General features: G+C 42.3%; 1 protein-coding gene across 1 annotated transcript in view; it reads left to right on the forward strand.

The window, feature by feature from the left end:
* The window catches only part of XRN2 (5'-3' exoribonuclease 2), a 302,991-nt gene that overhangs the window by 75,727 nt on the left and 210,653 nt on the right, over positions 1-16,611 (forward strand). The gene's annotated exons all lie outside the window — the stretch shown is intronic.

A 16,611-nucleotide genomic window follows, 5' to 3' on the forward strand; every position in this document is an offset into this window, starting at 1 on the left:
ACATGTCGACAAGATCAGCATGACTGTTTTAGAAGTGTACTGTCACTATGTTTATTTGTTTTTAAAATTAGTTATTATTCAGATGGAGTTTTACACAGAAGTGTTATCAGCAGCTTTTGAACTGATTTTTGTAACATTTCAGAATAAGCCGCTGCAATGATTTGGTAGTGGCTTATTTTATAACTAGTGCTTAAGCCCGTTACATTAACGGGTGCTAGAATATATGTCTTTCTTTCTTTCTGTGTCTCTCCCTGCCCCTGTCTCTCTCTTCCTTTCTTTCTCCCTCCCGCTGTCTGTCCTTCTTTCTTTCTGGTTCTCTCTCTGGCACCCTGTCTGTCTGTCTTTCTTTCTTTCTGTCTCTCTCTCTGCCCACTGTCTTTCTGTGTGTCTGTCTTTCGTTCTAATGCGCTGCTTGGCTGCCTGTCTTTCTGTCTCTCCATGGCCCCCTTCTGTCTCCCCTCACCCAAAGCAAACCAAGATTGCTCCCAGGCCCCCTTTCCCTCTCCGTCCCCTCCACTTCCCTGTGCAGCAGCAGCAGCATTTCCACCCCCCATACACACACTTCCCAGTGCAACAGCAGCATTTCCCAGCCTTCCCTGTGCAGAAGCAGCATTCCCCCCCCCACACACACACACTGCCCTGTGCAGCAGCAGCATTCCCCCCCACACACACACACTTCCCTGTGCAGCAGCAGCATTTCCCACCCTTCCTTGTGCATCAACAGCATTTCCCGGCCTTCCCTGTGCAGAAGCAGCATTCCCACTTCCCACCCCCACACACACACTTCCTTATGCTGCAGTAGCATTTCTCAGTCTTCCCTGTATAGAAGCAGCATTCCCCCACCCCCCACACGCACTTCCCTGTGCAGCAGCAGTATTTCCCAGCCTTTCCTGTGCAGCAGCAGCATTTCCCGGCTTTCCCTGTGCAGCAGCAGCATTTCCCGCGCTCCTTCCCAGCTGCCCCATTTAAATTCAGATAAAAGCGCTGCATCGCGCTACCGCTGGCTTCAGCGTCTTCTATCCACTGCGGCCAACCCTAGCGGAAACAGGAAGTAGTCAGAGAGGGCGGGCCGCAGTGGACAGAAGACGGCAAGCCCAGCAGTAGCGCGGTGCAGCACTTTTCTCTGAATTTTAAATGCGGGTGAGCCGGGAGAAGGAGGAGGCTTTAAAGTACAGTAGCTGGTTTTGGCGGTGAGTGAGGGCGGGAGGGGTAGTCGCTGGCTGTGCTGTGTCTCTCTGTGTTCGAATTCGGCAGGAGGGACACAGCACTTGTCAGTGGCCATCGAGGTCGGCAATTGGGGGGGGGTGGCGAGGATGCAGCTCAGGAGACTGGGAAGGTGTTGGCGGGCGGCGGCGACTGGGGCCTCCTCTTGCAGGCGCTCGTGTCTCTGGGGTCCGGCAGGGAGAGAGCTTGCCTGCGCTTCCTCTCAGCAGCAGTTGGTGAGTGAGGGCGGGAGGAGGGGAGTGGCCAGAATGTTCCCTGCCGCCGGGTTCTAAAATGGAACACGGCCACGGATCACACACCACAGTGGCAGGGAACACGCTGTTTTAACAGCGCATGCACCGGTAACCTTTTATTATATAGGATAGTAAAGAACCTCAAAGACATTGGAATTGGGAGATCCTTTTTCACCTCATGCCTCTTTCCCTAATCCTTTGTAGGGTTAAGCCAAAATTAATATTGAAAGCTTCTAAAGCAGTCTCCTTTCTCAGGGAGAGAGTTTTCCACAAAGGGTTGGCTAGAGATGGCCCCTCCTTGTTATGTGCTGCTGTAGTTGGGTTGTACCCTTCCCAGAAAAACTGCTGGTTGCTGGGGTGTTACCCTTATTGACTAACAACTTAACTGTGGGGGGTCAGTAAATCAAAGTTCTTTTAAAATGTCCCAATACATTCACTCCTCAGATTCTCCTTTTCTTAGCCTGTATTTCTGCACAGAGTTGTTTTATGTTCGGTAAGTAGTTGGAAGTCTCCTTCCCCCCCAAATTGCGGTCTAGCTTCCATGTCCCTGTCCCCTTCCGCTCCCTCATTTGGTCCTAGTGCATCATATAGCCTTGGGTTAGACCTGAGTTACAATATATAAATATAATAATGTAATTCTTAAAGCATTCTCGATGATAATTGGATTGTAAAGTGCTCCATAAAATCTCAAAGAATGGCCAGTTAATTTAATTAATGCTGTTGCCTTTAATAATGCAGAAGCCTACAATTTACTTTCACAGCTTGCTAACTCTTGCATTTGTATTTACACATGGATTTGAAATATGTTTCAGTGATTTCAGGGAGACCAGGAAATCACATACTTTTCTGGCATAGGCTTCCACAAAGCTACTTAGAATAGACTTTGACCTAGATTCTGCAAACTTCCTGAGTTGTCTTGAGAGTTGTTCTGTTACAAAACCAGGCATTTGAGTCAGCTTGGGGAAGGTTTGGCTTTGTCCCTCAGAAGTTCACTCATGTGCATAATTTTATATGTATGGCCTCTCTCTGAGCAACACCCCACCCCCTAGAGCAACATACTTATGAGCCTTCCAAGGCAGCAACAGAAGTGGTGGCCAGCTGGCCGAGGCAGGGTTGTGAACAGGCTGCTTACCAGGGCCTTCCCTCTGCTATATCATCAATGATGCGGGCATGTGGTAAAAGAGCTACATGTTGCTGACCTCTATCCTAGAGAGATTACCACTTGTTTTAGTGAAGATGTGGCCTTTTGGTCCTTATAGGGTAGTTTTATACTTTTGGGTTTCTCAGTACAGAAGTTCAGACTCCCCTCCCTTAGAGCACTAAGCTATGACAATTTTAGTAATTTTGTTTCCAAACCTGTGCTGTTTGTGTGGTGGACATAGGCCTCCAGTATCGAGGAGTTCTTCATTTTTGGGCAGTGCCAATAACATTGGCTTTTCGATTAATTTGAAAGGTACAGTTGTTATAGGCCTCTCTTGATGTTAGCATGAGCACTGCTTCTTGGATGATCCAGGCTAGTAGACAATGAGGCTAGGAACAGTAGGTTGTTTTGTATGTCACTGCTTTCATGGTTAACTGTCATAATGAAGATGATTAAAGTTAAGAGTCATCACTTTGAGAGGCCTGTGTGGATCAGAACCTAGTCTTCATCTCACCCAAGGTGTTCTTAGAACTTTGGAATGTCCCACTTCTCTGGACTGATCTTGATAATATGATAAAAAAGACCTGCTAATGTTCTTTTGTTGAGTTGTGATTGGACCTTTCCTCTTGATATTGTCTAGGAACTGAGATCTCTCAGGCTTTTCCTGAGAGATGGTGGTGGTTTCAGGGAAAGAGTTTCCTAGAACTGATGTGGCTGGAAAATCTATCTATCTATCCATCCATCTATTTCAGTCCCTTTTTATTTGTTTACATTAAAGTCAGTGGACATAAACTCCAGATATCTGCAATTCAGATAAGCACACAATCCGCTTATGCGCACTGATGTCATAGGTCCAACCTCTGTTCTTTCACGTTACGCTCACTCCGGTTAAATGCAATCATGTTCTGACTGGGAATGGCTAGGCTTCACACAGCAGCTTAAGCGCTGGGACAGCTGGGAAAGTGAGTGCTCCGCTTCCACGCAAGCTATAGGGCATAGCTTTCCTGTACTTTAGGCTCCAGCAGCCCACTCGCCATATTTAAACTGAGCCGGCTTAACTACAGCCTTCCCCTACCCTCCTCCCACTCCTATTAAGCGCACGTGGAGACCGGTCCGAAGGGCGTGCACTTAAGCAGCGTCGACTGTATCTATCTATCTATCACAAACATATCAAATACTTCACAATTTTTAAACAATATTAACAAATTTAAACAAACTGTTAGCTATAGTTTATCTTACTTCAACAAGATACATTATTCATCATACCTATCACAAAACTGTTAACTGTTGAAAACCTCAATTTAGACATATAAAAACAATCCTCTAAAAGCTCTAAAGAATATAATAAATGGCTTTCACAAATAAATGGGTCTTCAGCCATTTTTAAATGGCATCTAGCCGCAGACTGTTTCCAAGCTTATATGTTAAAAAAACTGAACATTTAATATTTAATAATGTTTTCATGTTGTATACCTCACTTACTGATTCCATGGATAATCTCATTACTTTTTGTGACCGCAAGGTTCGGGTTGGAATGTATTTCTTCAAAATTTGTTAATACTAGAATGTTGTGCAGTATGTAGGCATTTATTAAGATTTATTTTACTGTCATTTTGAAGAAATTCACTCAAGGCTATATACAGCAAGAATAAGCTAGCTGTGGTGCGTATATTGAAAATATCTCATTTCTTCTGGTATTAATAATTTTTAAGGAGGGAATTGTAAGTAAATTTTGATCCACGGACCGCAAGATCCTAAAAGGGAGTACATGGGATTAATAATTTGTCAAGGAATGCTGGCAGATTTGATTGTTGAATTTTGAGACAGAGGAGTATAATTTTATATGTTATATGATGCTGAATTGGCAGCCAATTGGCATTTCGTAGAAGAGGCGTTGCGTGTCTTTTTGTTGTTGTTTTGTTTCTGTGTAGACATGGATCTAGCCAGTTCTGTCTTCTAGCCAGTTGTTAAACTTAATGCAGACTTAATGTAGATTTTTCAAAAAAATGGAATCTTAGACACTGGTTGGTAACTTCGGAGCCTGTCCTAGTCAAGGTTGTTCTTTTGCATAGGATGCTCTACTGCCTTTTAAATGCTATTGCGAATTGCTGGTTAGAATTAGAGGAGTGCATGATTTTTTTGGCCCCTTCTGTGAGTTCTTCTCTTGTCAGTTGCATTAGCTTTGATGGGCAGGGTTCAACGGAGCAGAGTTTTGCCAAAGCCTTGCTGTGTTATTGGGTTTTTGTATGTGTCTGTAAAAAGAGGGTACGTTTTCTCCTGATCATCTTACAGGAGAGTAGGTAAGACTGCCTATAAATTCTGATCTGTGGAAGGTGCTGCATAAGCTGTTAACTATACTGAATAAGTGCTTGGTTGAATTTGAAGACTGTTCAATGCATTGAGAGAGTATTTTTTGTCTTCTTTTTAAGTCTCGGTATTACTTTTTCACAGGGTGGATTTGATTTAAATCTGTAGTCTTCTCATTGTATTCCCTGCCACTCAGTATGCCCAAAAAAGAATACTTGCTTATTTGAACTCTCTTTTTTTGATAACAATTGTATCAAAATGAAGGTAACATGCAATAATAATATAAAATGTATTTTTGCTAAAATATAACAGTTCCTCAGGCAGTTTTTAAGAAATATGATGAAATAGAAACATTTAGGGAGTCTTCGCTACTCTCCCTCCGCCAACCTCATTTATATGAGCGTTATTTGGAGAATGACTCGCTTTTTTAAATTCGCTACCAGAATGACTGCAATAGCAGCCCGTCATTTTTTTAACACTTTTTTTTTTAAAAGAATCTAGGCCTTAGTTTCTTGTGCAGATATATAAACCTAGCACTTAATAGATAAGGGGTTGATTCTGTGTACATCAATATGCAAATGGGTCTAAGATCTTTTTCTCAACTCTGCATATTTTATAACCTTTTTGCTGAGAAGAAGAAACATGTTATCTCTGCAGAGACAAATTCACAGGTTTGAGAAATGCAAAACCAAGCATATGTGATAATATCCTCTAGATAGAAAAATTGCCCATGACATTATGAACGTATTAATAGAATTCATTTACCCAAAAAATTAAACATTGTATGAATACACAGCTTCATGCTACGTAATTAAAAACTAATCCTTATTTCATGATAATTAACTTTTGGGCTTTGATGTATCTTTAAATAGAAAACTATCTTAAGATAGATTTTTCCTCAAAAAGCATTTTTCTTTTTTTTAAATACACCCTTCTCCAGTCCTCTGGTACCACTCCTGACTCTAGAGACTTGTTGAAAAGGTCAGTCAGAGGAGCTACCAGAACTTTCCTAAGTTCCTTCAGTACCCTTGAATGTACACTATCCGGCCCCATCGCTTTGTCTACCTTAATTTTAGCTAGCTCTGATGAACACAACCCTCTGAAAATCGATCAGGATCTATTACTCCGCCATCCCTATTCACATTTGTCTTCTGCGGTCCCGCTCCCGGTGCTTCAGCCGTGAACACAGAACAGAAATATTTGTTAAGCAATTTGGCCTTTTCTTTATCAGCTTCTACATATTCCTCCCCTTCACTTTTGAGTCTCACAATGCCACTTTTGTACTTCTTATCACTAATATATCTAAAAAAATGTCTTGTCTCCTCGTTTTACCATGTTAGCTATTTTTTCTTCCATTTGCATCTTTGCTTTCTGACTACATGACCAGCCTCTCTTAACTTTTCCAGATATTTTTGCCTGTCTTCCTTTATCTGCAATCTTTTGTAGTTTATGAAAGCTAATCTCTTATTCCTTACCTTCTCAGCTACTACTTTTGAGAACTAAAGCAGCCTTCTTTTCCGCTTACTTTTATTTACTTGCCTCACAAAAAAGGTTTGTTGCCCTTACAATCGCTCCTTTTAGTTTTGCCCATCGCTTTTCACTCCTTCCAGAGATGTTCCCATCCAGACAATAATTCCTTGATGTAAATAAACCCCCATCCGAACAAAGTTAGTTTTTGAAAAGTCTAAAAGCTTTGCTTTTGAATGAGCCCTCCCTATACCCATCTTAATATTAAACCGTACCATGCAGTGATCACCCATTGTAACATCAGAAGCACTAAGTCCAGTATGACCCTATCCCATGTGGGTTCCATGTCTAACTGCTGAAACAGTTCTTCTTGTAGAGAATCCAGAATCGCCCTTCTTCTAGCAGACCCTGCAATAGGGATACCCCAATCAACATCCGGCATGTTAAAATCACCTATTATCAAGACTTCCCCTTTTTTAGATATATTCTGAATGTCTACTATTAAATCTCTATCTTCTTTTTGTATCTGTGAAGGAGGCCTGTATATTACACCAATGTAAATATATTCACCATTCCCTCTTTCCAGATTGATCCACAGTGTCTCTTCCTTGCCCTGCAGATCCTCCAATTGTGTGGCTTTAATATGCGCTGTTAAAACAGCGTGTTCCCTGCCACTGTGGTGTGTGATCCGTGGCCGTGTTCCATTTTAGAACATATAACGCTACATCTCCTCCTTTTAACATATAACGCTACATCTCCTCCTTTTCTTCCTACCCTGTCTTTCCTAAACATATTATATAGCCCAGTATAACTACATCCCAGTCATGGTTCTCCGAGAACCACGTCTCCGTGATCGCCACTATATCCAACTCTTCTTCTTCCATCACAGCTTCTAGATCCAGAATTTTGTTTCCCATACTTCGAACATTAGTATATACTGCTTTCCAGACATTGCCCCCTTTTCCCATCTGTGTAGAGGTTATTCAGTGATTTACTTACATGAGGGCTTATACTCACCCGGGAACTTTGATCACCCTTCCCCATCACTTCTAGTTTAAAGCCCTCATCAGTAGATTAGCCAGCCTGCTGGTGACATTTCTTTCCTTCTTTAATAGATGCACTTCAGCCCTGCTCAGCAACCCTTGGAAGTAAAAATACATGTATTTTTTAATACTAAAGTAAAAGTAGAATGAAGGACACATTAAAAATGTACTTAAGTGAAAGTTTAAAAAAAAAGTTATTGCCTAATATACCCCCTCTTTTACAAAACCCCTCTGCAAAAGCCCCAAAACTCTTTAAATCCCTTTGGGCTTTGGGGCAGTTACCACAGCAGTCCACGCTAATCAGCTTCGTAAAAGAGGCCCATAATCCTTTTTGAATAAAAAGTAAAAGTACCTTAGCAACAACGAATGGAACTATTGCTATATTTTTATCCTTACAGCTCTATTGCTCTACAATTCAGTCCACTTTGTTTTTAGTAAATCTAAATTTTAAAAATAACTGTCATTCTTGCAATTGTGCATGTGAATCATTATTAAACCAGCACAGCTGAAAAAAAGATGTTTCCACAACTGGACTGGCAGAAAGTGAATTGCTCAGTCTGACTAAAAAGCTCCTACAAATTAGTGATGTCTTTGACTTTGTCTGCTGATATTTATCAAGGGAATCCTGTGTCTAAAAACTTGACTTCATATAGCAAAGAGGAGTGGTCTAGTGGTTAGAGCTGCTGCCTCAGCACCCTGAAGTTGAGAGTTTGATCACAACCTGCTCCCTGTGACTCTGGGCAAGTCACTGAACCCTCCATTGCTCCAGGTTCTACAATTAGATTGTGAGCCTGCTGGGACAGATAAAGAAAATACTTAACGGTACCTGATTACTATTCAGTGTATTGTAAACTGCATTGGGTGAATCTCTTCATGAAAAGGTGGTAAATAAATAGTTGTCATCATCTACATTAGAAGCAGTGCAGTCTAATTCATCACTTGCATCTTTGTATTTGTAATCATCATCATGCTGGCCAGTTACAGAGAAGGCTTTCACAAAGTTGGAATTATGGTCTGTTGTTCTAACAATTTTTCATCTAATGGCAAACTCTGAATTTCTTTGTGAACTGATGCAAAAATGTGAAATATGTGGAAACCTTTCAGTTTTGGGGTCAGACAAGCAGACTTTCCCTCTAAACACTATTAATCTAGTGTACAGTCACTCCAGTGTACAATTTTCTATCAGATGATAGCACTCTATTGTGGTAGAGACATATCTGTTTACCAAGTTTCAAGTTTGTTTAAAATTTCTTATACCGCCCAATCAAGCCTTCTAGGCGGTGTACAAAAATATACACCAAATAAAATACAATTTAAACAGAAACAGACAAGGGGAAATTACAATATTTAAAGACATTGACGAACGGGATCAAAAGGAAAGAAGGGTTTGAACTACAATTGATAGAGCGAAAGAGAACACATAAGGGAAAGAATGACAAAGGGAGGGGGAACTGAAGGTAAAACCTTTCTTGAATCTAAGTCGTCCTTAAAAGAACAGTTTAAGTTGCAGAAGCATCAAGGAAGAGAAATGTCTTTAACTTCACCGTAAAATTGGCAAGAGTTGTTTTTTCGCGTAGGTAATTTGGTAAACTGTTCCAAAGAGAGGGAGGACTAACAGAGAAAATTGTAGTCCTCATTGTGCTGATATGTTTCAATGAGGGGATGATAAGGAGGTTGTGAGCTGTAGATCTTAACGTCCTAGTTTGGTTATATGGGATAAGTCAGTTATTAATAAATTCTGGCTGGTTATTTACTCTGGTTTTAAAAGAATTGCTACCAGCTTCTGCTTTATCTCTGCTTCAAGTTGGCTCAACTTATCGCTGTTCAGTTTGACTGGAGAACAGTAACCAGTTCAACAAACATGGCAACTCAACTGTTCTCGTAGGCTATATTCACTGGACAGCAAAATTTAAGATGACATGATCCACTGTTGCATGATGAAGTTTGCAATAGCAAAATCCTGTTCCAGGTTTTGCAGTTTCATTTGTTTTATTAAGAATTTGTTATTTGTCACTTTTACTTTTAACGTCAATCATCACGTAAAATACAGGATAACATTTGTTATTTTTGCTGAAGTAATAATTTCATCAAATTTTACTACTTTTACCTGATTATATAAGTAAAAGTAACAAAATTAAGTACAGTAACTAGCTATATTTACTTAGTTATTATACAGCACTGTTGGAGAGAACCAAGGTGAGCTTTAGAGAGTGAGGCACAATCATTTTTTTAGTGGTGCACTTTTCTCTAGGGCTTTAGCTAAGCCTTGGACCTTTATGTTGACTTATAATGTTTGGTGTAATGCTATTCTTGTACAACCCCACTCTATTCCTGAACCTTTAGGTAGTCAGTCCCTTCTCATGAGAAATCTTGTAGGAAGCTTCATTTGCATACTTTAGTACCTACTCTCTTACCTCTGGGCTGTCCTCCAGTTCCTCAGTTGTCTTCCCACAAGCGAGACAGTAGGAGCTTGTCTTTTCTGCTCATGTTTATTTTTCTTTAAATTCAGACTTTTATCCGGTCTTTTTCAAGGCTTATATTTTGTGCTGCTGCTGATTCCCTTGGGACAGTTCTGGCAGAGAGGGAGTGCAGACTCTGAGGCAGAGGGTCTCCTTCTAAGGGGTAAGATTCTTTGCAGTGCACCCACTTGGACAGCCTGCATTTTCAGTTTGGGACCTCAGGAACCATCCCCTTGGGAGCATAGCCTGACCCAGGTTTGTTCGCTAGTGGGTTTGAGCGAAACTGTATTGCAGTTTTCTTCCAGGATCAGGGCCGACTGCGTTCCTCCCCCCCCCCCCATTAGCGTGCATGGGTTCCTGAGAGGGTTGAGGTCGCCAGCCAGTGCATTGGGTCCAAGAGGCAGTTAGAAGAAACAAAATTCCAAGATTGTTGAGGCAGAGGATCTCCCTGTAAGCTGTTAGCTCCCTGTAAGCAGTTCCCAGCACACAGCATGGCACAGTGTGTAGTAGGCTGATAACCTGGCAGATCAATTTAGGGGGAGTCCTTAAAATTGATTTTTTGGGGGTTTCCAGAGTTAGTGCTAGGTTCTCCCTCCTCAGAAGTCCCCAAAATCATTATTTTTAATTTTTCTCTGTGTCAGTTTTCTCTGTATGCACAGTGTCCTTTTCTCTGGGTGAACCAAAATTACTGCCTTGGTGACCATCTTAGATTTCCTGATTTGAAATTAAAAAGCTTCTATCTGCCACAAAACACCTCATTTTTTATTTAAAACAGGTAGGATGGACTCCTCAAGCCAAGATACTTCAGATTCTTGCCGTTTGTGGCAGATTGCAATCTGAGAAGCATCCATGTTCCACATGCTGCACAAAACGTGAGGGGGCTCGGGAGTGGCTACTTTAGCTTCCCCCCCCCCCCCAATTCTCTTGGGAGTTTCTGGAAAGAATCAAAAGTTGAAATTTGAGCTGGGGGCAGTGCTAGTGCATTCCCAGCGAAGCACAGCTGTGATTCCACAGTGAAATCCTGAAAGAGTGCAAAACAGGGACCTCAGGGACCCTCTGCGCAGAGGCGAATGGTAAAAAAGAAACTTAAAGGTGCATCTGCAAAGGTCAAAAATATACATCAGGCGTGGATGTTATTTAAAAATTCCATCCTGAAAGGCCAGAATAGATATATTCCATGTATTAAAAAAGAAGGAAAGAAGACCAAACGGCAGCCGGTGTGGTTAATGAGTGAGGTAAAGGAAGCTATTAGAGCTAAAAGAGGATCCTTCAGAAAGTGGAAGAAGGATCCGACTGAAAATAATTGTAAACAACACAAGGAATGTCAAGTCAAATGCAAGGTGCTAATAAGGAAGGTGAAGAGAGATCTCAAAAAGAAGATTGCGCTAGAAGCAAAAGCATACAGTAAAAACATTTTTAAGTATATTAAAAGCAAGAAGCCGGGAAGAGAATCAGTTGGACCACTAGACGACCGAGAGATAAAAGGGGCTCTTGGGAAAGACAAAGATAGAGTGGAGAGATTAAATTAATTCTTTGCCTCAGTCTTCATTGAGGAAGATGTGGGGGAGATACCTGTGCCAGAAATTGTATTCAATTCTGATGAATCAGAGAAACTCGTACAAATCTCTGTAACACTGGATGATGTAATAGGGCCAGTTTGACAAATTGAACAGTAGCAAATTGATAGAATTGAAAAATGAATTTGCAAAGCTATTATTAGTAATTTTTCTTTAAAAAACCAATATAGTACCAGAAGACTGAAGGATGGCCAACGTGACACCGATTTTTATCCAGGAAATTATAGACCGGTGAGTCTGACGTTGGTGCTGGGCAAAATGGTAAAGTCTATTATAAAGAACAAAATGACAGCACATATATGTAAGCATGGATTAATGAGAGAAAGCCAACATGGTTTTAGTCAAGGGAAATCTTGCCTTACCAGTCTACTGCATTTCTTTGAAGGGGTGAATGAGCATGTGGATAAAGGTGAATCGGTTGATATTGTGTACTTGGATTTTCAAAAGGCATTTGGCATCATGAAAGACTTCTGAGGAAATCAGAAAGTCATGGGCTAGGAGGTAATGGCACCTAGATCATTTTCTTGGGCAGTGACTCCTAACACAGAACCCAGCATCACATAGCTATAGTTTAGGTTCCTTTTTCCCATATGCATCACTTTGCTCTTGCTCACATTAAACGTCATCTGCCATTTTGACGTCCAGTCTTCCAGTCTCACAAGGTCCTCCTGCAATTCTTCACAATTTACTTGCGATTTAACAATTTTAAACAACTTTATGTCATCAGCAAATTTAATTATCTCACTAGTTATTCCCATCTCTAGATCATAGTTATTCCCTTTTCTAGATCATTGATAAATATGTTAAAAAGCAGCGGTCCCAGCACAGGACCCCCACTATTTTACCCTTCTCTATTGAGAATATTAACCATTTAAACCCACTCTCTGTTTTCTGTCTTTCAACCAGTTCTCAATCCATAAAAGGACATTGTTGAGGATATGTTGAAACCCTCAGCTCAATGTGCAGCAGCTGCTAAGAAAGCAAATAAAATGTTAGGAATTATCAGGAATGGAATGGAAAACAAAGATGAAAATGTTATAATGCCCTTGTATCACTCTGTAATACGGCCGCACCTCGAATACTGTGTGCAGTTCTGGTCACCATATCTCAAAAAAGATATAGCGGAATTAGAAAAGGTACAAAGAAGGGCGACAAAAATGATAAAAGGGATGGGACGACTTCCCTATGAGGAGAGGCTAAAGCGGCTAGGGCTCTTCAGCTTGAAGAAGAGATGGTTTAGGGGTGATATGATAGAGGTCTATAAAATGATGATTTGAGTGGAAAGGATAGATGTAAATCGCTTGTTCACTCTTTCTAAAAATACTAAGACTAGGGGACATGCGATAAAGCTACGAAGTAGTAGATTTAAAACAAACTGGAGAAAATATTTCTTCAGACAACGTGTAATTAAACTCTGGAATTTGTTACCGGAGAATGTGATGAAATCAATTAGCTTAGCGTGGTTTAAAAAAGGATTGGCTAATTTCCTAAACGAGAAGTCCATAGGCTATTATTGAGATGGCTTAGAGATATCCACTGCTTATTCCTAGGATAAGCAGCATAGATCTGTTTTGCAGCTTGGGATCTAGCTAGGTACTTGGGACCTGGATTGGCCTCTGTTGGAAACAGTATACTGGACTTGATGGACCTTCGGTCTGTATGGCAATTCTTATTCCCCTCTGAATTTATTAATATATTGGTTCAGGCCTATCTGATTAACAAGGGCCCCATAATTCCTTCTAGTATTGTGACCCTACTAGTGCCAGGGCCCCCCCCCCCCCCCCATAGCACAAGTTTCCCTCAGAAGGGCCATGCACAGTTTGGGGGCAGTCTGTCTCCAAACGACTCAGATGATCAAGAACCTATTTTTATTCCTTTGCTTTCCTTGGCAGGAACTTCTACAGTGGGTGATGATACTGCAGCCACAGGACTGCAGGACCCAGATCTGGGGGATGCTTCGGATCTTGATAAGGACTCTGCTGTGCGCAGACTGTTTAAACCATCAATGCTGAAAGAGATTATCTGAGTTCCTCCAGGAGTTAAAGCTGGAGGCTCCTCAGTGCTCTCTTATGAGTAGCACTAAGCTGCAGTCTTCTTATTTTCCATCACATTCAGACATCATGAAAATGCTTACGGATTACTGGGAAATGCTGGAAGAGCCACTGCGGGTGGCCAAGGTTATGACCAAGCTCTATCTGATTGATGCTGCATTTAATCAGCTCTTTGTTTCCCCAAAGGTGGATTCTCTGGTGGTGCAGGTTACCAAGTGCACCTCTCTTCCCAGCGAAGACGGCATGGTGTTGAAGGACACCTAAGACTGTAGGATAGATTTTGTGCTCAGAAAGATTTTTGACTCCATGGCCTCTGGTTTGAAGCGGCTGCAGCGGCATCATTTGTTGCCCAAACTTCAAGTTGTGCCACAATCCAGACACTATTGTGGCCAAAGATCTTTCATTTTTTATTACTGGGGTGGATTATGTGACTGATGCCCTGTATGATCCTTTTCAGGGTTGTGAGCAAGCTGTCGGTTTACTCTATCTCTGCCTGTAGGATGCTGTGGATTAGACAGTGGTCAGGTGATTCTTCATCCAAGACAACTCTAAGTAACCTGCCATTTAAGGGACAGTTATTATTTGGTAAAGGCCTGGATAGCCCAAGGGCCAGTGTACAAGACCATAAACCAATATCCTTACTGGACAGCAGGCCTCAATCCTCTCGGGGATCAGGGCGTAGTACTTTTTGTGCCTCCAGGCGATACCGTCAGTATTCTGGAGGTCCCTCAGGCCAGAGACCATTTCAAAAATCCACACATCCAACAAATCATCAGGAGCTCACTCTTCCCCTGCCTCAAAGAAGCAATTATGATGGCAGGCTGACAGCCAAACCTCCATGCATTAGAAGGGAGGCTTTTGGCATTTTGGGAGATTGGACGGAGATCACCACAGATCTCTGGGTGCTGGACTGGGAGGGTGCAAACTTGAGTTCTGTTGTCACCTTTCATATCTTTTTCTGAACTCCCCAGCAGGGAAGCTAGAAAAATCAGCAAAGGTCAGAGCAACAGTCCAGAGATTGCTGGATATAGAAGCCATAGAACCTGTTTTGGAGGCAGACTTGGGCTCTGGCAGATACTTGATATACTTTATCATGCCAAAAAGAGAGTCTGAGGACTGGAGACTGATCCTGGATCTCAAAGCAATGAATGTGGCCCTTAAAATCCCATGGTTCCAAATGGAAACGGTGAGGTTAGTGATCGCGTCAGTGGCATTGAGGGAAGCCTATCTGCATATGCCCATTTTTTTCAGAGTACAGGAGATATTTGAGGTTCCATGTATTGGAATAGCACTTTCAGTTCGTGGCTTTACCCTTTGTGCTGGCTACAGTACCTCGGACTTTCAGCAAGGTAATGGTGGTGGTCTCAGTCTACCTTCACAGAATGAACAATCAAGTCAATCCATGTCTGGACGATTGGCTCATCACCAAGTTGTCCGTTTGCTCAGCTGGGTGGTCAGCTTTTGGAAGAGTTGCCTAGTTCTGATGCAGAATTTTGAATATTTGGGAGTCCGCTTGACCATGAGTTCAAACAAAGTATTCCTCCCAGAGGCATGCAAGGAGAAACTTGTCCAACAGATCTGAGTCTTGGAGCACACTCGCTCTGACAGCCTGGCAGTACTTGCAGGTACTGGGTCAATGGTTGAGATCATGGATGTCATACCCTGGGCAAGAGCCCACTTATGCCCGCTCCAGGAAGTGCTCCTTTACCGTTGGTTCCCATAGAGGGATCCGCTGGATCAGTGGCTCCCTTGGACAGCAGAGGCTTGTCACAGTCTAATAGGTGGTTAAATCCTCTCTCTCTCTCTTTTCAGAGGCATTGCCCTCCGTATCTCAGCATGGGTAATCTTGATGACAGATGCCAGCCTTTATGGCTAGGAGCTCATAGTGAGGAACGTCTGGTCCCCTTCCCAGAGGAAGTGATCGATCAATCGCTTAGAACTTTGGTTGATTTGGCTGGCTTTCCTAAAATTCAATAATGCCCTACAGAACTAGGCAGTTCGAGTCTTCTCAGACAACGTAACAGCAATAGCCTATGTCAGTTGTAAGGGAGGGAACGAAGAGTGCACCCCTACACCTGGAAGCCCTAGTGCTCTCTGCGGCGCATGTAGCAAGAGTGGAAAATGTACAAGCAGATTTCCTCAGCTGGCTGACACTGGATCCCTGGAAATGGTTGCTACCCCAGAAAGCCTTCACTTGTATAGTGAAGAGATTTCTGGGATGTTTGACCTGATAGCGTCAGTTTCCGACAGAAAGGTGGTTCCGTTCTTTAGCTGAAAGCAAGAACCAGGAAGCGAAAGCGTAGACACCATAGTTTAGCCATAGCCAATGGAAGGTCTTTCCTCCTTAGCCCATGATAAGCCGTTTGCTGTGCAGAATCATGGCACACCAGGAACGGGTGATTCTAGTGGTGCCAGATTGGCCGAGAAACCTATGGTATGCAGACTTGGTATGTCTACAGTGGTGTCAGGGTCTCAAGCTTTCCTGTCATTCTTGACTCCTCACATAGGACCTAGTGGCCCTACAGGATCTGGAATGCTTTGGTCTTCTGGCATAGCTCTTGAGCACGGGCTTCTCAGATGGTGTAGTTGCTACCATTTTATGAAGTAAAAAGAGGTTGACTATTGCATCGTATGTGAAGGCCTGGAAGTGTTTCCAATCCTGGTGCGCTCAGAGGAGCAAATATCTGAGCTCTGAGTCGATCCTGGTAGTACTCGCTTTTCTCCAGGAGGGCCTGGAAAAGGACCTAGCATTCGGCTCTGAGAGTTCATATAGCCAGGCTTTCTTGCTTTGGCCACAATCCCCATGGAAGCTCTCTTGCGGCTCATCCGGATGTGATTAGATTTTTTAAATGTGCATTACGGCTCCACCCTGCTCTACGACAGCCATTTCTCACTTGGAATCTTAATCTTGATCTCAGGGCACTTGTGAGTCCGCCCTATGAGCCATTAGAACAAGCTTCTTTGATGGATCTCATCATTAAGATGGTATTTTTGGTGGCTGATATCTCCGCCTGGAGAGTGTTCAAATTTCAGGCTTTGCCCTGTTGAGATTCATTTCTTAGAATTACAGATGCAAGGTAACTTTGTGCACAGTCCCCTCTTTCTTGCC

This window comes from Geotrypetes seraphini, chromosome 3, assembly GCF_902459505.1.
Source record: "Geotrypetes seraphini chromosome 3, aGeoSer1.1, whole genome shotgun sequence".
NCBI lineage: Eukaryota > Metazoa > Chordata > Amphibia > Gymnophiona > Dermophiidae > Geotrypetes > Geotrypetes seraphini.